The 23,438-nt window shown below is 47.3% G+C and overlaps 1 long non-coding RNA gene across 1 annotated transcript; it reads left to right on the forward strand.

The window, feature by feature from the left end:
- Positions 1 to 673: 673 nt before the first annotated feature.
- On the forward strand, positions 674 to 22,620 carry LOC140708594 (uncharacterized). Its single transcript, XR_012088729.1, has 3 exons — positions 674 to 1,510; positions 13,270 to 13,330; positions 18,022 to 22,620. It is a non-coding gene; the product is annotated as an uncharacterized lncRNA (long non-coding RNA).
- Positions 22,621 to 23,438: the final 818 nt, after the last annotated feature.

Genomic DNA, 23,438 nt, shown 5'->3' on the forward strand with positions numbered 1-23,438 from the left:
TCAAGCAATTCTCCTGCCTCAGCCTCCTGAGTAGCTGGGATTACAGATGCGTGCCACCATGCCCGGCTAATTTTTGTATTTTTAGTAGAGATAAGGTTTCACCATGTTGGCCAGACTGGTCTCAAACTCCTGACCTTGTGATCTGCCTGCCTTGACCTCCCAAAGTGCTGGGATTACAGGCATGAGCCACTGTGCCCAGCCAAGGGTGGATATTTCTGTAAAGGTCATTGAGGAGATAGGAGGGCAGGAAATACAGGAATTCAACAAGCAGGACCCCGGGGCCCATTCCACAAGACAGGACCTGTGGCCTCATTTATTTAGCGCCTCTGTGTGCCAGGTATGTGGGAATGCAGAGGTGAAAAAGACAGTGCCCGCTCTTTGGGTGCTCACACTGTCGTTGTGGAGACTGAGAATAAAGGAGATGACCACAATTCAGTGTGGTACGTGCTCGGTGTATGGGCACACCAGTTGCTGTGGGGTTTAAAAGAGGAGCACCTAAGTTAAGCAAACTTGGCAGGTCAGGTAAAGCTTCCAGGAGGAAGAGATTTCTGCATGGAGTCTTCAAGGACAAACTGTAGTTATGCAGGAAGACGAAGCAGAGGGGCTGGTGGAGGCATCACAGCATCTGGAAAGTGGCACCCAAATGCCTGGAGTGAGGGATTGCTGGGTGTGTTCTGGGAGCTGGATGGGTGATGATGTGAGGAGGGGCTGGAGAGGCAAGTGGTGGTGGAGGTACCCTGGGAGGCCTGATGCTACTAGGAGCTTGGACTGGCCTCCTGCGAGTCGTGTGGAGCTGCCGAAACAACACGGTGGAGGAGTGATACAGTGAGATTTGTAGTTCAGAAAGATTACCCTGGCTGCAACGGGGAAATGTGAGCAGAGAGCGGTAAGACCGAGGCAGGAAGACCACACAGGTGGCTGTTGTGATGATTCATGTGACAACTGCTTCCTGCCAGCCCAGGCTATGCTGTGACTCCAGACAGGCCAGCTATAACCACCGGGCAGACAGACGGAGCCTGTCCCATCCCTGACCAAGATCTCTGGACCCTAATGGGGCTCACTCTGGCACAGAGAGAGGGACCTTGGGGAGCTGCTTTGGGGGCAGAAGTGGCAGAGAAGTCAGCTGGCCAGGCTCTGAGACGTGCCCCGTCTTCCGCAGCTGACTGCAGGGCTGATGCGGTTTGACTCCGTGGGGCCAGGGCTTTGCAGGTGGAGGCAGAGATTTAATGGCTGCTGCTGCTGCTGAGTTGTGAGAGTGAGGATTTTTCGGGAATGTATGTGAAGGAGGCATCTCTATACAGCTAAATTCCTTTATTAACGTAATGAGTTTGGCTGCTTTCCTGGAAATGCAAGTGCCATTTGGCACCATCGCTGCTGCTTCAGAAAGGGTGTCATTAAACTAAGAATCTGTAGGAACGCACCATAGCGATAAACGAAGCTGCTTGGAGATTACACAGCATCATACAGACTTCACAAGGACCTTCAGAAGGGACAATGCCTTCACACTGAGGTCAGTATCCAGTTAGGGGCTGGGAGCAGGGGGAATGGAGACTCCAGAAATTATCTGGATAATCCAATCAATACAGGCAATGCTGCATAATATTGGGAGGGAGAATATTAGAATATTAAAGCCATTTTGAAATTGAAATAGAAACTTTAAAGGGGTCAAAACACCTCCTAGCCCTTCTCTGTCCCCCGTGTGCTGAGCACCCTCAAGTTCAGGTTTCTAAAGGCAGGACCCAAGTCTAAAGGCTTTGTTCTTTCCGTGTTGCAGCTTTGCATCCGATTGTCCAGGTGGTCCCCAGACCCACTGACAGAGAAACTCGAGGCAAACTATTTCTTCCAAACGCCCCAGCAGATTTGGAACACCAAGGGCTGAGACTAGATCACTGGGTAAAGTGGGAACAGAAATCCCTCTTTCCATCCCTTTAGTTCCTTGGAATGGGAGGAGCCTTGAAGCTAGGGGGAGACTTGGGAAGTTACTGGGCTTTTGAATTTATAATATAATTGTGAAGTCCTCTTTCTCTGAATTGAGTTTGGACTTGAGAGTTCGTTATGAACGCTGTGTGACAAGAAAATTTTCCCAGATGACGTCAGCCAGCGGACTTTGTCTTTATTCACGTGATGCTAAGTTCGCAGGAGCCATGGCTGCAGAGAGGATGGGACCAGGTAGCCACAAGTTCCTCTTCCTGATCCCCCGCTGTGCGTCAGTCATGCTCTCTAATCCTCACCGCAAGCCTGTAAAGGTGGCATTAGTCTTTTGCAGCTGAGAAGTGGGGGCTCAGAGAGGTTAAGACATTGGTGAAGGCCCACCCAGCTGGTAGGTGGTGAAGGCGGGATTGCACTCAGACTGTCGTAGGCCCAAACTGGTGCCTTTCCCCACACACCTCTCCTTGCCGATGGGGAAGGTGTATATTGGGGATCTGCGGACGTCAGGTTTGAGCTTAGCCCGGCTGGGAAAAGTGTCTGTGGTCCCTCCACCCGCCTTAGCTTCTATCCCAGGCAAGGATTCCACATGGTTGGGTGCTTTTATAAAATTTTTATTTTTCAATTACATACTCATTGTAACAAATCCAAACAACACAAAAGTGGATAAAGGAGGCGGAGAAGGACTATCCTTCCCATTCTAGTTTGAGACCTTTTTCTTTGCTTCTGACATGCGGAGTTGAAGGCGGGGGGGTCAGGGGCCAGATGGGCCGGTTCGATTCTGGGCTCCACTACTTGCTAACGCCACAACTCTGAAAAAATTATTTAACTTCTCAGTGCCTCAGTTTCCTCATCTACAAAATGGGATAACTATTTATCTCAAGGGGTTGCTGTAAGGGTAAAACATTTAAATAACTGGCCAAGAATAAGCATTTAATAAATCATTAGTGATTTTTATTAAACATGGCTTTTAAAATCCAAAATGAGTATTAACACTCTACAGATTGTGTGGTAACTTCCTTTTTCACTTTACAATATGTTATAGACTTCTTTCCAAGTCTGTACATATGGTACCTTTTAAATGGTTGTGTAGAATTTTATTTGTCGAGATATACTATAATTGATTCATTCAGATATGGATGCACATTTAAATTATTTCCACTTTATTTTTTTTTTTTACCATTACAACCAATGTTAAACTTTGTGCCTCACCTGGTCCTACTGGTATTTCTGTAAGAGAGAGTTCTGCAGCAAGATTGTAAGATTTTAGGGTATTTCTATTTTAAATTTGATTACATATTTTACAATTTAACAGCATAATAAGAAAACCTGTTTCCTCAACCTGAAAGAACATTAGATTTACTCACCTTACAGCTGCTGGATTAAAGAAATATCCAAATAATTCACACAAGATGAAGGTATTTATACAGATGGAAGGAAAGTTCTTACTTTACACCATACATGTGCAGACATGATATAAAAGAAAACAAAAGGCTGGGTGCAGTGGCTCATGCCTGTAATCCCAGCACTTTGGGAGGCTGAGGCAGGCAGCTCACGAGGCCAGGAGTTTGAGACCAGCCTGGCCAGCATGGTTTGAAACCCCGTCTCTACTAAAAATACAAAAAAATGAGGCATGGTGGTATGCGCCTGTAATCCCAGCTACTCGGGAGGCTGAGGCAGGAGAACTGCTTGAACCCAGAGGTAGAGGCTGCAGTGAGCCGAGATCGCGCCACTGTACTCCAGCCTGGGTGACAGAGCAAGACTCCGTCTCCAAACAAAAACAAAAACCAAAAAACGAATCCCCACCTCCACAAAAAAATATGGCAAAAGACATAAAGTTCCTTCATCACAATTCTGAACTAAAGATGAGTGTGTTTAGGCAGCACTCCCAACATTCCTTAACCCTTATGACATCTACTCCTCATTACCCCCATTTCCGAGGTGAGAAAACTGAGGCATAGAGAGATTAAGTAGTTTGCCTAAGATCTTGCAGCTGGTGCGTGGCAGAACCTCCCTCATGTCAGGACCTGCTGTCCGTTCAGCCACACTACCTCCCTGTAGAGGTCCACAAGTGCTTTGGATTGGAAGAAACTGAAGAGGCCTCAAGGAAGTGGAAACTTCATTAGCCCCAGGTACAGAGCTGAGTGGTTCCATGCGTCCTGCATGACTTTAGATGATTTTCCCATCTGTGATGCAGAGGGGCTGAGCTGTAATAGGGAATCACTGGGGTGAACAGAGAGCATCTTGTCCCTCTCTGCCCATCGGGATAGAGAGACTGGGAGGCAGGCGGCAGGACGGTTCCTCTGCAGTTGGACTGCATTCGCAATTCCCATATATTTATATAAATAGCCCCCAGCTCCTCTTGTGCTCATCTTCTGTGCGTGTCTGTCAGTGTAGTAAATTCTGAGCACTTTTTTTTTTTTTTAAACCCAACAAAATAGAATCAGTGCCTTTTGTGTTCAAAAGCTAAGTGTCTATAAATCAGCGCTCCTTGAATGAGAAGATGTATGTGGATTCATGAAGACAGGGCTTTGAATTATTTATCAAGAAGTGGTGCTACTTGGAACCTCAGGCACACTCAGCTCCACAACAAAACTGAGTGGCTTCTCAAGATGTCTTTGTGGACATGATGGAGGATGACATGGATTTAAAGAATTAATTGGACATGGAGCTTCTTAGTGTCTGGTACCTGCCCACATTTCCAGTCCCCATATGCCCCAAGCTGCAGCCTCACCCAGGCACTCAGATTCCCGAAGCATTATGTTCGCACACACAGTTTTCTCTCCTTGGATGTTCCTTTCCTCTTAGCCACCCTGAAAACTCCTATGCATCTGCCAAGAGCTAGCCTAAATGTCCCCACCCTTTTTTTTTTTTCCAGAAATATTTCCTGCCTTCTCTTGTCAGGGTTACTAGCTGCCTTCTTTGTAAGTCTGTCTTACAAAGAATATACAAAATACTTCAAGAGCATAGTTGGTTATGTCTACCTATCTGTCACTAGAACAGTGTCAAGCACATAGTCAAAATTAGGGTTGTCGAATGAGGGGATCATTTGATGTCAGTGAGGAGACAATCCTTCTTGGTCAGCACCACGTGTCTGGCATGTGATGATGATTTAATTTCAAGTACAATGTGTCTAATACTTCTGTGAGTGGCTTGATCAAGATGCTAGGGAAGGTGCTTTACTGAGTTTGCAGGTAATGCAAACCTGGCAGTGATAATAAACACACTGAGTGACTATTTGGTATTTTAAAAAATGTGGATACTTTGGCAGACTTGACTGAAATTAACAAGATGCCACTGAATATGGATAAAGTGGAGGTGTTACCAATATAAAGGTCTGTGAATCAATGGCAGTTGGTGGCTGGTGTGACGGAGAAGATTCACAGGTGACCAGGGTATTAAATAGTCCTCCACGTATGCCACGGTCTTTCATACCCATTGGTGACGGGAAGCTTAGGGGTTTGTCTGGAAAAAGGCAGTAACAGGCAGAGTCTGACTCACTGAATCCTGTGTTTGTAATAATGCCTGCCACTTAGTAGGTTCACAATACATATTTGTTGAATTATGAATGAATACGCTAGTCACTTTGCATTTACTTTTTGCTTGCAGTATCCTTTGCCTCCAAAATTTTTTTTTTTTTTTTGAGGCCCTCTGTTGCCCAGGTTGGAGTGCAATGGCACGATCTCGGCTCACTGCAACCTCCACCTCCTGGGTTCAAGTGATTCTCCTGTCTCAGCCTCCTGAGTAGCTGGAATTACAGGTGCGTGCCACCGCACCAGGCTAATTTCTGTATTTTTAGTAGAGACAGGGTTTCACCATATTGGCCAGGCTGGTCTTGAACTCCTTACCTCAGATGATCCGCCCACCTCGGCCTCCCAAAGTGCTGGGATTACAGGCATGAGCCACCGCATCCAGCCCAAATTCTTACTAGTTCTTCAAAACTGAACTCAGAAGTTACCAACTTTAGGGCACCTTCTCTAGTGGCTACTTCCCCACTGGGTTATTATAATACTCTTGTTTAAAACATAGGACTTAATATACTGTGTGAATGCTATTTGTTTATAGCACTCACACAGTGTAATATGTGTGATATATAATATGTGTGATATACAGTATGGATCCCCCATTAGACTGAGAGCTTGGCAAAAGCAGGGGCTGGGTTTAATCTCTAATCAACCAGTGAACCCCGTATCATTGGTGCCCAATCGATGTTTGTGGACTAAATGACTGAGAAGCTCTGGCACATGATGTATATTTAATTCCCCTCAGAGCTCAGTGGTCTGAGAATTAGAGATGGATCAAAGGACAAGGTCTTTGACTATAGAGGACAAGACCGTAGGGCATGGGTTCAAGGGATCTCAGGGTGTCACTAAGAGCAGCACTTGGTCCAGAATCTGTAGGGAGATGAGTGTCGCTCTGTCGCCCAGGCTGGAGTGCAGTGGTATGATCTCAGCTCACTGCAACCTCCTCCTCCCAGGTTCAAGTGATTCTCCTGCCTCAGCCTCCAGAGTACCTGGGACTACAGGTGTGCGCCACCATGCCTGGCTAATTTTTGTAGTTTTAGTAGAGATGGGGTTTCACTGTGTTGGCCAGGCTGGTCTCAAAGTCCTGACCTCAGGTGATCCACCTGCCTTGGCCTCCCGAAGTGCTGGGATTACAGGTGTGAGCCACCGCACCCGGACGAAAATAGGTAGGTTTGATTTCTAAGCTTCAATCATCCTTCAAGAGCTTCTGACTCTAGGTCTGTGCGTTGGGTATGACATCACAGCTGTGTCTGAGACATTGGAGGTGGAAGAGGTCAGAGTTACGGCAGAGTCCCTGGCCTGGCAGCAGCGATATAAAGGAGAATGTTACTGGAGTTGAGGAGGCTGGAGAACTGTAAGACCAGGATGTCAGAGGGATATCATCTCGGATGCTGAGTTCATCAAGGATGATATCAGGGGATAGAATGTAGAGCACATTTTAAAGATCACTTCAGACTGAAAATTGGACAGAATGGTCCAACCTCAAAAACACTAAAGCAAGAGAAGGATAATTTGTTGGCTTCAAGTATCCTAGGAAGGGTAGATTAGTCCAGCTATGGGGCAGTGAGGGAAGCAACTGGGTCTCAAGAACTGTTGGAACCAGGGATTTTGATGCCAACAGGTCGGCCGGTTTCTCTCTCTCTCTCTCTCTCTCTCTCTCTGTGTATGTGTGTGTGTGTGTCTGTCCTTTTCTCTGTCCATATCTTGCTTGTTGGACATGTTTGTTTCACTTGTCCTTTCCATAATGAATCGCTTTCTTCATGTGGCAGGACACAATGCAGTTCTGAGGTTTACTTCTTATTGCTTTAATCACCAAAGAGACAGATCTTCTAGGACACACATTTAAAAATTCCCAGGGAAGACATCCATTATCTCAGAGGGAGTGAAGTGCTCATTCCTTGACTAGGGCCCTCCATTTGTCATCAGGTAGGTTGGGGGACGCGCTTGCAGAGTGAAGTTATTGTGGGAAGCGTATTCATTTAATAGACATTTATTCTTCATTTTATGATAGGAGACAAAGCAACTGGGATGACTTTGGCTGCAAATAGGAGAAAACCTTACTCACACTGGTTTAAGTAATAAGGAAATTTATTGGCTCATATGATGTGAAGCCCATATGTAAAATGGTCTTAGGGTTAGCTTAATCCAAAGGCTCCAGTTTCCTTTTTTTCTGCAATTCCCTCATCTCTACTCTCTTTTTGCTTAGTCTTTGTCTTCAGACTGCTTCCTTTATGGAGGCAAAAAAGAGGTAGCAGTTTCTGGCTCCACATCCACACATAAAATCCAGAGGAGGAGAAACTGTCTGAAAGATTTTTCATAATAAAGGAAGCTTTATTCTCAGAATCTACCAGCAAACCTCTTTGTAGTTTCATTGGCTTGAATTGGATCCCATGCCCTTTCCTGAACAAGTTGGTGGCTGGTGGATTCTGTGTGCTGATTGGCTCAATTCTATTCATCTCAGAGCCTGTGGCAAGAAGACTGGGTTTATCCAGATTGGATTAGACTAATTAGAGGCCATCCAAAACACCTGAGTGTAGCATGGTAGGCATGGGTGTATCGGTTAGCCTTTTTTTTTTTTGATATGGACTCTTGCTCTGACACCCAGGCTGGAGTGCAGGGGCAGGATCTCGGCTTACTGCAACCCCCGCCTCTTGGGTTCAAGCAATTCTCCTGCCTCAGCCTCCCAAGTAGCTGTGATTATAGGTGCCTGCCACCACGTCTGGCTGATTTTTCTATTTTTAGTAGAGACAGGGTTTCACCATGTTGGCCAGGCTGGACTCAAACTCCTAACCTCAGGTGATCCATCCACCTTGGCCTCCCAAAGTGCTAGGATTAAGGCGTGAGCCACCGTTCCCGACCTCAGTTAGTTTTTGTTGTGTAACAAACCACCTAAATTTAGTTGATTAAACTATCATTTGTTTATTAAGTTCAGATTTTGTAGGTGAACAATTTGGGCTGTGTTTAGTAGGACAGTTCTTCTGTTGGACCTGGATCACTCCTGCATTTTTGGTCAGCTCATGGGTCAGCTGGGATTGTGGGGTTTATGACATCTTTGCTGAGATGGCTGGGATACTGGAGACTCTCCTCCTCTGATTGTCTGAGGGTTCCAAGAGCCACAAGACAGAATAAGCCCCAGGGCACACACATTTTCCAAGTATCTTCTTGCCACACATTGCTATTGTCGCACTGGCTGAAGCAAGTCACACGGCAAGTACAGAATCAGGTAGGGGGAAGATAACTGAAGGGGATGGATACAAGAAAGGGCTGGGTGCGGTGGCTCACACCTGTAATCCCAGCACTTGGGCAGCCGAGGTGGGCAGATCACTTGAGGCCAGGAGCTTGAGATAAGACTGGGCAATATAGCGAAAATCCCATCTCTAAAAAAAAAAATACAAAAATTAGCTAGGTGTGGTGGCAGACACCTGTAGTCCTAGCTACCAAGGAGGCCGAGGTGGGAGGATCACCTGAGCCTGGGAGGTCGAGGCTGCAGTGAGCTGTGATTGTGCCTGTGCACTCCAGTCTGGGTGACAGAGTGAGAACCTGTTTAAAAAAGAAAAAGAAAGAAAGAGTGAACAAAGTCACAGCCATAAACACAATAATCTACCCCAGTGAGGAGAGCTGACGTTGGGAGACAGCCACTGTTTCTACCCTAAGATGCAATGGAAAGAGTGGTTCCAGAGACGACGCGGACCGCAGGAGACTCAGATTCCAATACAACAGGAGCCACACGGTAAACTGTATTGGAAGAAGTGTTTGGACACAGTACATATCTGGAGAAGAGACGGGAGAGAGAGAGGTTTGCACTTAGGACTGAAAGTAAGGATGGAGGGAACAGTTCAACTTGGAAACAGTGCTGGGCTCTGGACTAGGCATGCTGCCTGCTCCGTCTCATTTGGTCCCTACAGTCGCAGGTGAGAAAATGGGCTCAGAGAGGTTAAGCAATGTGCCCAAGGTCAAGGTCACACAGTAAGAAAGTGTGGATTTAAGCCCAATTGTCTGTGGATCTCAGGTGTGAAAGAAACAGGATTTGGCTGACGATGGCAGTGAAGGAGAGGGAGGGGAATGGGGTAAAGGAGGGCTGAAGCGCAGAGATCTGTAGCCCCAGCTCACCCCAATGTTGAGCAGAGTAAGCCTGGACCAAGACGCCTCTTTGCCAGCATGGAGTTCTGGACTGTGAGCTCCTGGGGCATGGACCTCATTCCTGCTCTAGTCCTGCTGTCCACAGCATCTAGCAGAGTTCTGAGATCAGCACTGAGGGGCACATCCCACGTACCCAGTGCTTTACCGCCACTGTCTCACTCAGCCCTCCTAACAGCACCGATGTGGCATGTGCTACTATTATCCCCATTCTACACACGACATAACCACGGCCTGGAGGACTAAGACACGTCTTCGTGTTTGCAGACTTAGTGAGTGGAGAAGCCAGGGCTTAAAGGCGGGGCCGTGGAGCCCAAAGTTCATGCTCTGAAGTGCTGGCTAGGCTGCCTCAGGGAGGGAACAGTGCACCAAAGGGAAGGGTGGTGGGCGGGGGAGAGCCTGGACATGGAGTTCCTCACAGTGAGGGGTTTGACACGTCACCATTGAAAACATGTGAGGGCTTATTACTACTCCCCAGGATTGGACTAAGTGTTTTCTTTTCTTTTTTTTGAGACGGAGTTTTGCTCTTGTTGCCCAGACTGGAGTGTAATGGCGTGATCTCAGCTCACCACAACCTCTACCTCCTGGGTTCAAGCGATTCTCCTGCCTCAGCCTCCTGAATAGGTGGGATTATAGGCATGCACCACCACGCCCATCTAATTTTGTATTTTTAGTAAAGATGGGGTTTCACCATGTTGGTCAGGCTGGTCTCGAACTCCTGACTTCAGGTGATCTGCCTGCCTCAGCCTCCCGAAGAGATGGGATTACAGGTGTGAGCCACCGAGCCTGGCCTGAACTAAGTGTTTTCTATATCTTATTTAATCCTCAAAAATTACATGGGGGCTGGGCACTGTGGCTCAGCCCTGCAATCCTAGTACTTTGGGAGGCCAACACGGGAAGATCACTTAAGGCTAGGAGTTAGAGACCAGCCTGGGCAACGTGGGGATACCCTGTTTCTATAAAAGGTAGAGAAGATTAGCCAGGTATGGTGACGTGTGTCTGTGATTCTGGCTACTCAGGAGGCTGAGGTTGAGGATTGCTTAAGCCTAGGAGTTTGCGGCTGCAGTGAACTATGATCATGCCACTGCATTACAGTCTGGGTAAAAGAACGAGACCCTGTCTCAAAAAAAAAAAAAAAAAAAACAAAGTACTTGGGGATACATATTATTTGTTTGCCCATATGAGAGTGAGAGAGAAAATGGAGGATCAGTGAGGTGAGCTCATTTGCCAAAAACCACTAAGAAGAGGCAAAGTCGCAGGCAAATCTGGTCAGGGCTAACCTCAAAGCCCGCGCTTAACCACTGCTCCGCCCATCACTTTGCCATCCCACACAGAGCGATTCAGCCCTGCGCCATCTGGGCCATGCGGGGTGCAGGATTGTGGGGTGCAGGACGGAGGGATGCAGGATTGCGGGGTGCAGGATGATGGGGTGCAGGATTGCGGGGTACAGGATGATGGGGTGCAGGATTGCGGGGTGCAGGACGACGGGGTGCAGGATTGCGGGGTGCAGGACGGAGGGGTGCAGGACGGAGGGGTGCAGGATTGCGGGGTGCAGGATGATGGGGTGCAGGATTGCGGGGTGCAGGACGGAGGGGTGCAGGATTGCGGGGTGCAGGATGATGGGGTGCAGGATTGCGGGGTGCAGGACGGAGGGGTGCAGGACAGAGGGGTGCAGGATTGCGGGGTGCAGGACAGAGGGGTGCAGGATTGCGGGGTGCAGGATGATGGGGTGCAGGATTGCGGGGTGCAGGACGGAGGGGTGCAGGATTGCGGGGTGCAGGACGGAGGGGTGCAGGATTGCGGGGTGCAGGATGATGGGGTGCAGGATGATGGGGTGCAGGATGATGGGGTGCAGGATTGCGGGGTGCAGGATTGCGGGGTGCAGGATGATGGGGTGCAGGATTGCGGGGTGCAGGACGGAGGGGTGCAGGATTGCGGGGTGCAGGACGGAGGGGTGCAGGATTGCGGGGTGCAGGACGGAGGGGTGCAGGATTGCGGGGTGCAGGATGATGGGGTGCAGGATTGCGGGGTGCAGGACGGAGGGGTGCAGGACAGAGGGGTGCAGGATTGCGGGGTGCAGGATGATGGGGTGCAGGATTGCGGGGTGCAGGACGGAGGGGTGCAGGATTGCGGGGTGCAGGACGGAGGGGTGCAGGATTGCGGGGTGCAGGACGGAGGGGTGCAGGATTGCGGGGTGCAGGATGATGGGGTGCAGGATTGCGGGGTGCAGGACGGAGGGGTGCAGGATTGCGGGGTGCAGGACGGAGGGGTGCAGGATTGCGGGGTGCAGGACGGAGGGGTGCAGGATTGCGGGGTGCAGGATGGAGGGGTGCAGGATTGCGGGGTGCAGGACAGAGGGGGGTGCAGCACGGAGGGGTGCAGGATGACAGGGTGCAGGGCGACGGGGTGCAGGATGGCAGAGTGCAGGATGAGGCTGCAAAGGCAGACGTTAGTGGGATGTGCTGCAAGCTCTGATGACTTAGAAGACTCCTGGGAGAGGAGGGTCAGACGTTTTTGTTGCTTCTTAGGATTGAATTTTTGGAACACTCTGGTGAGAGTTGAGATTTTGGCACAGAATGAGCACCCCAAAAATGATGGCTGTGCTGAACCAAATTGTGGCTCTTCCTGGAGTGTGACACTTCCAGTCAGAGGCCCTTCAGGTGTGCACAAGAGCAGCAACGCCCCAGACCTCCAAGGACTCAGGACCTAAAGCAGTGCGAGAAGCCCAGATGCAGCCTCCCTGCGGGAGGGGCACGGAGAGCTCCAGGCCTCCACATCTGGATGGAGAGCTCCCATCAGCTTGGACGAGCCAGATCAGGTCCCTCTGCACACGATGGCTTTCTCCTTTTCATGCCATTCTATAAACTCCCAGTGCTGTGGCCAACGAAACAGGCAGGGGTGGAGCAAGAACCATGTTCTCCCTTCGAATCAAACATTTTCCACAAACCTTTTTCTCCCCAAAGTCATTAATAACAATCTTCATGCCCACAGCATCTGCTAACGGTTATTATTACAGGGGTAATATAACATTTTCATACCTACACTGTTTTTCATCCTAGGTGGAGTTAATTGCAAATGACTCACAAGCAAACAGCATTTCCTCCAGCAATCCATTGTGAACAATGGAGCTCTGATTCCCCCCACTAAATCCTGCTGCCTTGCCCCAGCTCCCATGACCTTCCCTCATTTATCACCATTGATCTAAACGAGTCACACACACCAATAGAAAAGGCCCTGAAACTTTCCACTCAGTGGCTCCTTTCTGCTAAAAGCAGCCCTAAAAACATGTGGACTTTCTTGAAAATTGAGTTCTAGTTTCTCATCAAATGGAAAAAGAAGTTTTCCTTAGCGGCGTCTCTCACCACCTATGTCCATGTGAGTTATGTGAAGCCACGACGTCTTGGAGGTGGCTGAGGGGCTTTCAGGTTCATCTGGTCGGTGGCAGAATGCTGCCAGGTGAGAGCAGGGCTGCAGGGAGCAGAGCTTTCCAAATTGCTGCATTTTCTACAACTGTAAGGTAATAAAACTGGAATAGCTAACAATCGATGTTTATATAATTCTACTAAGTCCCAGAGACTCTTCTAAGTCCTATATGTATATTTTACATATATTGAACATCTATATTAAGCAGCCTCCTCATAACCATTCTGAGGTAATTACTATTAGTATTTCCACTCTGCAGGTGAGGAAACTGAGGCACAGCGCGATAAGTGACATGTGACTTGCCCAACATCATAGAGCTGGTAAGTGCTGGAGTCAAGATGCAAACCCAGGTTATCTCCGTCCAGTATGAGCTCTCATCTGCTCTACTCTCTGGCCTTTTTGAAGGGTGTTAACTTCCTTCCTTTCTTATGTTGGTAAAATCGTTTCAAAGACTATACAGAAAGGATGTCCAGTGAACCAGTGTGAATGAAGACCGTGAGTTTTGTAGAGACGGCAGACAGAGGGCTGCGCCTTTCATAGAGCTTTCGACTCCTACCAAGCTATGATAAGAGCTCCCTCTCCCTCCACCCAGTGGAATCATTTCCCCCAGTTCTGTGTCTATGAGAGAGCCGAGGGAGAGGACATTGCTGGAACGGGAAGACCTGCATTTGAGAACCAGTGACCTCTCTCTCCAGCTGTGTGGTGTGAAAGGAATACCAGCGCAGATTCTGGGCATGGCCTTCCACTAACTCGCTGTGTGCTCTTAGACATACTGTTTCTTTCTCTGGACCTAAATTCCTGCATCTTCAGAAGAAGGAGGTTGAGCTGGATGATAGCCAACGTTACATCTTGCTCTAAGTGAGGCAATTCTAGTTCAGGATACAGAAATCATTTATTAAGTGAACCAATTTCAGATTATTTTAGTGGTGGCCACATGGTGCCCCTTCTGGAGATTAATTCTGAGTTCAAGTTCAGGCTCAGAGGAAAAGGTGGCTGGATCTATTTGTGAGTCTGCCACAGACTTTGGAAGGGGAAAAGTGAAAGTTACATCAGATATCTGACATTCTAGTTCCACTGTCCTCACTTTTTGTTTTTTTTGTTTTTGATTCAGGGTCTGGCTCTGTCGCCAAGGCTGGAGTTTAGTGGCACAATCTCAGCTTACTGCAACCGGGCTCAAGCAATCCTCCCACCTCAGCCTCCCTAGTAGCTGGGACTACAGGTGCATGCCACCATGCCCGGCTGATTTTTGTATTTTTTGTAGAGACAAGGTCTTGATATGTTTCCCAGGCTGGTCTTGAACTCCTGAGCTCAAGAAATCCACCGGCCTCAGCCTCCCAAAATGCAGGAATGACAAGTGTGAGCCACTGCACTCAGCCTCCTCACTTTTTACGTGAGGAAACCAAGGCCTAGAGAGGTTAAGTGACTTCTGTAAGCCTCACGGTGAGGTAATGGTGGAGTTGGGATTAGAAGCCAATTCTGCATATTTACTATGGAATGTCACTGTATGAGGAGCTGGCAGCACGGCTAACAATGGCCGACATTTGTTGAAAAATCACTAAATCCTCACTATGTGTGGTAGATTAAATTATTGTCTATCACTGGTTCCTTCCCCCTGAATCTCCAATCCACAGGCAAATGAGTGAGAAGTATGTGTTGTTGTCTGACACTGAGCTTTTGTGGCTGTCACGCAGCAATAGCTGACCGATACAGTAGTTGGTATCCGAAGTGGAATGCTTTCATAAAACCTGAAATACATGGCACTGGCTTTGAGACCGGGTGGCAGGTGGTGAGCGAAGTGTTGTAGGAGGCTAGTAAAAGGGCACTCATGTTACGTAACGGCAAAACCTTCGGCACAGCTGTCACTTGGAATAGCCTGGAAAGTAAAGAATGTGCCTGAAGCATCTGTCAAATTGGATGAAAAGATTCTGGGGCAGGATGTTGAAAGTATGTGCTGACTACGGCTAATTGCATTAAACTCAAGGAGGAACTGGCCGGCTTGCAAGCAGAATTTCAAAGAACTATAAAGAGGCCAGAAATTACACGGTGGGAAAACAAAACAGTGTCTTACCAAACCGGAGGTGTGGCCACTACGATACAGCCTTGGGAGATGACATTTAGGGGTTTCATCTGTAGGATTTTTGTTGGTTGTTTTGCAGCCAAAGCTGACTGATGGATACTCTACCAGTCACTTTCCATGCACTATCTCATTTAACCCGTATAATAATCCCAGAATGCAGATGTGATTATTTCCATTTCACAGATGCTGAAACTGAGGTGTAGCATCTGTGTAGAGAGGTTCTGAAACAGGCCCAAGGTCACACAGCTATGTGAGGCAGAGCCAGAGTTAGAACTCAGCGGTGGCTCATACCTGCAATCCCAGCTCGGTGGCTCACGCCTGCAATCCCAGCACTGTGGGAGGCTGAGGCAGGCAGATCACCTGAGGTCAGGAGTTTGAGACTAGCCTGGCCAACATGGTGAAACCCCATCTCTACTAAAAATACAAAAATTAGCCGGGTGTGTTGGCACCTGTGATCCCAGCTACTCAGGAGGCTGAGGCAGGAGAATCACTTGAACCTGGGAGGGGGAGGTTACAGTGAGCCGAGATTGTACCATTGCAATCCAGCCTGGGCGACAGGGGGAGACTCCATCTCAAAACAAAAACCAAAAACCAAAAAACAAACAAGCAACAACAAAAAAAACCTCAGTGATGGATCTGACTCTAAAACCCATACTCTCACCAGCAAGCTTTTCTGCCTTTCAGCCTGCAAACGCTGCCGTTCTCTTTACTGTGAATGTGTGTGAGTGTGGTAGGCAGAATAATGGACCTCCAAATATGTCCCCATCCCAGTTCCCGGAAATGACAAAGAGGAATTAAGGTTGCAGGTGCAATTGAGATTGCTAATCATCTGACCTTCAGAAGGGGAGACTATGCTGGATGATCTGGGTGGGCCCAATGTAATCACAAGGGTCGTTATAAATAGAAGAGAGAGGATCAGAGAGATCTTTGAACTGCTACGCTGCCAGCCTTGAAGACAGAGGAAGGGGCCATGAGCCAAAAAATGCACACAGCCTTCAGAAGCTGGAAAAGGCAAGGTCGTGAATTCTCCCCTAGAGCTTTCAGAAGGAACGCAGGCTTGCCAACACTGTGATTTTAGCCTCGTAGTCTCATTTTGGAGTTCTGACCTCCAGAACTCTAAGATGACAAATGTATGTTGTTTTAAGTCACAAAGTTTGTGGCAGCTGGTTATAAATAGCAATAGGAAACCAGTACGAGTATTCCTAAATGTGTGCTGTATGTGTATGCACAACATGACTTTTTCTTTGGAGACGGAGTCTCGCTCTGTCGCCCAGGCTGGAGTGCAGTGGCGCGATCTCAGCTCACTACAACTTCCGCCTCCTGGCTTCAAGTGATTCTCCTGCCTCAACCTCTGGAGTAGCTGGGATCACAGGCACACATCACCATGCCTGGTTAACTTTTGTATTTTTAGTAGAGACGGGGTTTCACCACACTGGCCAGGCTAGTCTCGAACTCCTGACCTCAGGTGATCAGCCTGCCTTGGCCTTCCAAAGGGCTCGGATTACAGGTGTGAACCACTGTGCCCGGTCCAACATGACTTTCTAAGTGTGTATCTCTCCATAAAAGTCTACATGTCTTGGGTGAGGGAAGCCCTTTTGGTAGCCAACTAGGGGTGAAGAAGTCAGCAGATTCCTGGGAGGGCTGCAAGCTTCATCTATTCCTTTATCAGTTGGCCACACCCCACACAGCACTGTAATTGAATTCAGCAAGCATGATGTGCCTGAGACCCACAGGTAAGCATCTATGTGAGTGAGTGGTACAGCCATCTGTGTTCAGGTACTCACACACGTGTGTCAACGTTCATACGTGCACCTGTGTGAGTGAACATGTCATCTTTGCTCATGCATGTGTGTAGACAGATGTGTCTATGTATGTGTATGACTATGTGTCTATGTATGTATATGACTATGTGCAGGCATGTGTGTACATAGGTGTGCATGCATAAGGCACATGAGAACACATATGTACACCTCTGTCTATTATGTGTTGTGTGTACATGCGTGCACCCTGGATTCACTTGGGCATTTTGGGCCTGAGATCAGAACCCTTGAACCCATTTAACTTGCACCTTCCTGAGCCAGGCTCTGGGTAGAGATGTAGCACAGGAGCCCTTGACAGGAATCATTAATTTGCTCTTTTCTCCCTGGGGCTGGAGTAAAATGAAGCTTGTTCTCCATTTCTACACAATGAGAAGAAGTGTATCGATTTTTCCTCACTTCTGATTGTTCACATTAGGGGCTTGTTTCTAAATAATTGACACTAGGATCATTCGTTTTACGGCACAAACATATTTTACGGGTCACTTTTCCCTTTGAGACATAGTCCTGGGTGGACTTGAAACAAGTCCACTTTGTAGATTGGTGTTTCTCTGCATGGAGAACATCCCTCAAAGAGCAGGTTCAACTGCACTGGTGGCCCCCTTTCAATTGTGTATTTGTTCACCCATTAATTTGTCCAAAAAAATTGCACTGAGTGCCAGTGCTGTGCGGACAGAATCTAGGCAGTGGGTGTGGGCTGTGGTAGAGGAGTACTAGTGGTCCTTGCTTGCTGAAGCAACCAATTGGGCCTGAAGTGCTAGCCTCAGAAGAAACCTTTCACCTGTCCACTTTAGGAAGCAGCAAGGAAATTCATGGGCTCAAGGAAAAGCAGGAGGAAGAGGGAGGGACACAGTCAAAGCCCCCAGCTGTCAAGGTCCCCTCTCCTAACTTTGCTCATGTCACACTGACTTTTCAAAGGATGCTGCCCAATCGTCCACAACCCAATCATCCTCATGCTTGAAAAATAGCTTAACCCCCCTCAGGCTTCTCTGAGCCCCCAAACAGGAAGGACACCTCCCTCCTCAGTCCATCTCCCCCAGGGTCAGCATCTGAACCTCCTTCCTCACATTCTGATTTGGGTTTCAATATGAGTTCATTGGGATGTAATTTCTTTCAGGTCTGAAGCCACCCCTGCCTCACCGTCTCTCCAGCTTCCCCAGGAGGAGTTTCCAGTGCTGTTACCCATATACTCGGATTGCCCTCATTCCCTGGACTTGCGAAATCCCAAGAGAAGTAGCTGGGATAGAAAGCGGTGACCATCACTCCCAGCCCTGCTGATGGTTTTTCTGGACTTCTAGTACTGATCCTCCACGTCCACCCTTGAGTTGAGGTGGTCTCTCTGAGGTCTTCTCAGTGTGACTCTAGGCTAATTTTCCTTTTTTGAAAGTGGTGCTGAGAACAGTAGTTTCTTTTCTTGTATGAGTGACCTCTTCATGGAGAGCTCAGGTTTCCAAGCTTCGGTGCCACATCCCGCAACCCAGTGAGGAGCAGAGGGAAAGGTCCGGGCTGAAAGGCTTACAGCTTCCCACTGCCCCTGCAGGGTAGGCTCCATTCTGGCTGCCTGTGGGTCCCTGAGCAACTGGGTCAGCCTTATCTGCTCAGGGGAGGGTTGCTCCTGATTCTTGCAGGAGGCCTCAGCTGGTGCAACAGCAGTGGCAGGTTTTGGGGGGCATCTCTTGTCTCTTCATATGGCCCCAGAGGGAGAGAGAGTCATGGGACTTTCTTATATAGGCTGAAGCCAGGAATACTAGTTGCCTCCCTAATATCCATTCTCTTCTTTGTTCTTCATGACAGAACCCTGATTCTATTTTATGTGGCAATGGGTCTAACTAAAGGACCAAGTGTTCCAGCTTCTCTTGCAGCTAGAGGTGACCAATAGGTTGGGAGCAGAAGTGGTTGGGCAGAGCTTGTGAGAAAGTGCTTTAACAAAGGGGAGGCAATGGTATGTGACTTCTGCCTCCTTATTTTATTTTTTCTATTCTATTCTATTCTATTCTATTCTATTCTATTCTATTCTATTCTATACAGAGTCTTGCTATGTCACCCAGGCTGGAGTGCAGTGGCACGATCTCTGCTCACTGTAAGCTCTATCTCCTGGGTTGAAGCGATTCTCCTGCTTCAGTCTCCCAAGTAGCTGGGACTACAGGTGCCCACCACCAAGCCTGGCTAAGTTTTTGTATTTTTGGTAGAGATGGGTTTTCACTATGTTAGCAGGATGGTCTTGATCTCCTGACCTTGTGATACGCCTATCTCGGCCTCCCAAAGTGTTGGGATTACAGGTATGAGCCACCGCGCCTGGCCTTTTCTCTCCTGTTAGCTTTCTGCCTAGAATTCAGACATGACTGGAGCCCCAAAAGTCATCATGAAGTGACCTTGAGGATGAAAACCATGTTCTAAGGATGCTAGAACATAAAGATGGAAGATCCTGGCTCCTATTTACTATAGAATATTTTCTTTTGTTTATCTCAGGGCTCCTTGTATATAAGAGAGAAATAAACTATTGCCATTTTCTGTTACTAGTTTCTTAATGCAACTCCTGATACATAAGACTGTATAGTTACAGCTGTTACTGAGAATAGCCAGGTGTTCAGGAGTTGGGTGGCCCATGCACAAGTGATCTACCATACCAGTCTTTTAAAATTCTATTACTAAAACCCAAACACGCTCTTCCATTTCCAGCAAAAAACTGGGTCTAAATTTAGACTGGTGCATCCTGATGCTGCACCAGCCTGCTCTTAATTTAAGGCATATAGGCATCTTGCTAATTTGGGGATAGTTATGTGACTAAGGGAGAAAGTGGCAGATGTAAGGGGAGCTCAGGTTCCAAAGGGAATTTTCCCAGAGACTCCTCCAATACAGATATCCAGAGTAAAGTAGCAAACAACACAGGCCGAAGGTTTCAGGCTTGGCCAAGCAGCCAGGTAGTGCAGCCCAGCAGAACTCATTCCGCTTTGCAGAAGCTATGTGCGCATGTATGCAGGCTGACTGTCAGTACTGGTTTGACTGGATGGGTTATTAAGGTCAATGTTTATTCTGACTGGTTACTGCCTATGCCTACACTAGTTAACTATTCTGAATATGACCCCTGCCTAGCACAAGGCTTTTAAAACCTGACAACCTCCTTGCTTAATGATGGACTACTTCATCTCCAGGTCTACCCAAGGACTGTGAAATGCGCTGGAGTTCAACCTGTATATTCAAACAATAAATAATTAATTCTACACACGTGCAACTCTCTGTAATATTGAAAGAAGAGGTCAATGAGTGTGTGTATTAAAGGACAACAGAGGCCTTTCGTCTAAGTGGATCATCCTCAAACTGTTTTTGTTGTTTTCTTCAATTCTCTATCTGGTTGTCTTTTGATCAGTACAGACAGACCTTGATTGGGAATTAATCATATTCCAGCTGCACAGCCGCCTTTTTCTCTGTGTCAAAAATGACAAGTTCTTTACTTTCAAACATAGCCACCTATTAGATGGTGCTGTGTTCTTCAAGCAGTGTTCTGCCTTCTGAAATAGATTCCTGCTCAGCACATGCAAGTGGCAGCCCGTGGGCCTCTGTCAGCCTGCTCCCTCCCTTAGCAGTTAACCTGGTGGTGCTCAGCCTACCAGGGGCATGGGATGGCTCCCACTACTTGTGGTTCTAATTCTTCATCTCACTGTCATGGTGCCTGGCTTCCTGGGGGCTCAGGACATTATTCCCTCCCTAAGCCCTTTGGGAAGGCTACTCAGGGGTCTAACCAAGAGTGAGTTCAGGCCCCCCTACCACTGCCTATTCCCTAAAGTGGTTTTGGGTCCTTAGGCATCCTTTTACTAGTTCATCTCGGGCGGAAGTGGAAGTTCCCATCCTTTCTAATACTAAGCTGTGCTGCTCATCCCTTCTGCTCCACCCTGGTCTTACAGATCCTATTCCCTTCACCCCACCCCAGAGGAGGAATGCAATTCAAGGTCATATGATAATGAGGAGACCTTGAGAATTTTCTTCAAGAGGTAGCAGAGATTGGAGACCTGTCTGTGTCCATGAGAGTTTAAAGATATTCCTGGAGGACTTCCTATTCAAGATGCTGCACTGAGCACATTATATCCCCTCCTTCCACTAAAATGACAGTAAAGGAATACAATAGTATAGTCCTCTAACAAGGAAGACAATGGGGAGGGGCAGTGAATGAGGCATTTTAACAGATTTCCGGAAGGGAAGAAGTATATGAAGAAATGCTGGTTGGAAAGCAAAGTGGAGAAACTCTCAGCTTGGAATACATGCAAAGGGGACAAGCTTAGTGCAGCCCAGAGAAGGTCACAGACAGAGATGACAGGTACTTTAGGCTGGCCTAGGACGAGAGAGTGAGGCTGAAAATAGGAGGAATAATTGACAATGCGTACAAAAACAGTTGACCTTCACAACCCTCACTCTCTTTCCCAAAATGCAGACTAGATGAGAGTCCGGAATTTACCCCCAGGACAAAAGAGAATGATTATTTCTTAAGAAATTCCATAAATGTCTGGGAAGAATTTGGGTAGTGAGTGTGAGCTGGGGTCTGAGAGTAAGGTCCTCGGCCTTCTGGCATTTGAGGGGGGTAGGTCTGGTATAATTTTGACTTTCTGATCATTCATGTGGCATGAAGCCCACCAGTGGCCAGCCCTGCCCTTGGAGAGCTCCTGGTCAGAACAGTTCATTCATAAACATGAATGAATGGCCAAGGATCCTCAAACACTTGAGGAGAATCTGAATTAATCAAGAGACAAAGTAAGGTAAATGGGACATTGGTTGCAGAAGAAACAGGATGATTAGGGAACAGAACTTCTAAAAAAAAAAAAAAATCCTGTCTCCAAAGCATTAACCCTGTCCCTGAACATATCAGACTTTCTGAGTGGTCCTGTTGAAGGTCCTCATGCTTGGCTCAAAGTGGAAAATTTAAACATCTTGGTTTGGCATCTTCCTAAATCTATGCTGTAATGTCCCAAATGGTAGCCATTAGCCACTTGTGGCTATTTAAATGTAAATTTAAATTAATTAAAATGAAGCAACAAATTTAGTTCCTCGGTTGCATTAGCCACTCACGTGCTATTTCAAGTATTCAATAGCTGCATGTGGCTAATTCCTACCATATTGGACAGAACGTTTATATCACCAAAGAAAATTCTATTGGACAGTGTTGATTTATAGCAATAGGTTACAGCTGAAACTTGCATTTTATCATCATTACATAGATTTATACACACACACACACATCAATCACTTCCTCTTTTACAAATTATTTGTTTTTATATATTTTTAAATTGAAGCATAATTTATATACAGTAAAATGCACAAATCTTAAGCGTACAGGTCGATGAATTTTTAACATGTATATAACAGCGTGACTACCACTCGAATCAATACATGGAATATTTCCATCACTTCAGGATACTCCCTCGTACTCCTTTCAGCCAATAGTTTGTCTCACGTTCTCCCATCTCCCCCAGGTAACCATGCTCTGAAATCTATCACCATAGATTAGTTTTGTCTGTCCTTGAATTCTTAAATGGGGTCATACGGTACGTATCTTTTGCATCTAGTTCTTTCCCTCAGCATAATGCTTTTGAGATTCATTCATGGTGTGCACACAATGTGCATGTGGTGTTTGTACTATTTTGTTGCTGAGTCATGTTGCATTGTATAAATATACCACAATTTGTTTCTCTGTTCACCTGTTGATGGACATTTGGGTTGTCTCCAGTTTTTGCCTATAGTAAATAAATATGATATGAACATTTGATTTTAAGTTTTTTGTTGTGTGTGTGTGTGTGTGTGTGTGTGTGTGTGTGCGCGCGAGGAGCAGATTTACTGAAGGCTGAAAAATGGGTTGATGTCTTGGATGTTGCTTTTGGCAACACTTTTTATTTCCTAGGTTTCCATGCAAGATCATGGGCTTCGCAAAAGCAAGGCAAGGGAGGACTTTGGATCCCTGGAAGTCCTAGGGAATGAAAAGTGTGTCGCTCGACGCCAGGGACGGGAAATCGAAAATGAAGGGTCTATTGTTTACTTGTCTCTTATGCCCTCTAGTTCCTAACCAGCCCTCCTTTGAGGGTCCACACAATTTCGAAGACTACACGTTTGATTTCAGGTGTTGTCTGTTACAGTCCTCTCGCTGAACCTCACTCTAGGTAACAGGGAAGGGCTGCAGAAGCAGCATTTTTTTTTTTTCCCCGTGTGGGTGAACTCACCTGCCTTCCTGGCCCCTCCCCCCGATGACGCCGGCCATGATGGCGCCACAGCGTAACCTCCCAGAGTCCGGGTGCATATTAGTCTGTTCTCACACTGCTATAAAGAACTGCCCGATACTGGGTAATTTATAAAGGAAAGAGGTTTAATTGACTCACAGTTCAGCATGGCTGAGGAGGCCTCAGGAAGCTGACAATCACGGCAGGAGGGGAAGCAAATGCGTCCTCCCATTGACAGTAGCAGCGAGAAGAGCTGAGGAACGTGGGTGGGGGAAGGGGGAAGCCTCTTATAAAATCATCAGATCTCGTGGGAACTCACTCACTATCGCGAGAC

The sequence above is a fragment of the Chlorocebus sabaeus genome, chromosome 16 (genome assembly GCF_047675955.1).
Source record: "Chlorocebus sabaeus isolate Y175 chromosome 16, mChlSab1.0.hap1, whole genome shotgun sequence".
Lineage (NCBI taxonomy): Eukaryota > Metazoa > Chordata > Mammalia > Primates > Cercopithecidae > Chlorocebus > Chlorocebus sabaeus.